This window comes from Etheostoma spectabile, chromosome 15 (assembly GCF_008692095.1).
Source record: "Etheostoma spectabile isolate EspeVRDwgs_2016 chromosome 15, UIUC_Espe_1.0, whole genome shotgun sequence".
NCBI lineage: Eukaryota > Metazoa > Chordata > Actinopteri > Perciformes > Percidae > Etheostoma > Etheostoma spectabile.
In genome coordinates, this window is record NC_045747.1 from 8,348,894 (window position 1) to 8,350,112 (window position 1,219).

Genomic DNA, 1,219 nt, shown 5'->3' on the forward strand with positions numbered 1-1,219 from the left:
CAGGGCAATTCAAAGTGCTTTACATAAAATCAGTTAAACCGATAAAACACAAGTACAAACAGTTAAAAATCATACGCATTGAAAACCGATAAAACACATGAATAGACAGTTAAAAACAAAATAGAAACATTAGGACACATAAAACACAAGAATAAAAGTTACAGTGCAGCATAAGAAATTTAAAGAAATGAGCATTAATTTAAAGAAAGGCAGCATCAAAAAGAAAGGTCTTCAGCCTTGATTTAAAAGAACTGAGAGTAGCAGCGGATCTGCGGGTTTCTGGGAGTTTATTCCAGATATGAGGAGCATAGAAAGTGAAAGCTGCTTCACCCTGTTTAGTTCTGACTCTGGGGACAGAAAGTAGACCTGTCCCAGATGACCTGAGAGGTCTGGGTGGTTCATAATATAGTAATTATCAATCAATGATCATTTACCAGTTATTTATATTACCCAGGTTATCAGTAGGTATAACGGTAATGGGCTTTTCAGCGTAACAAGTTAGAGTCTTCCTCCATCATTAACGCACCGAATGTGTTTGTGCCAGAAAAACATGAGTCACAAACCTTATTATGTCATATCATATTTCAAGTGATGGAAAGGTTAACGCAGTCAAAAAAATCACAAAACAATATAATACTGGACATGAGTCCGATTTTTTTCTTTTCAATTTAAGGCAAGGACTATTTTGCTTCCACAACATGGGTTCTTTCATTAAGATTTCAATAGGTAATTGTGTTTAGAAATAGTGGTTTCCAATAAAAACGTATGGCATTTTATAGCACATGCAATAGCAGTTTTCTAAAAAAACAAATCAGCATTAACACCAAACTTTCTAGTTTAATATTATGAAGGTTTAAAACAAAGGGGTTTGTTTCTAGCCTGATACTAACATTTTATTCCAAAAAACATGGCTGCCGACAGTATTTTCTTATTTATTGAGTAGTAAAAAAAGGGATATCCAAAATTCCCTCTGTAAAAAAACCTTTGACTGTAATGTGTCAACAAAATAAGACAATTTATTGCCAGGCTTTTTCCAATGTTCAGATTTCTGTTCTGGAAATTCCAATTAGCACATTTATATTAGATAATGCTTCATTTTTAATATAACATTTCATAAAACTAAAAGAACAATTATCTTATTGTAAGTGATATAATTGTGGAAGTTTCATTAAGATTGTTTCGGCCCTTTGACAAATTAATACTACTACTACTACTACTA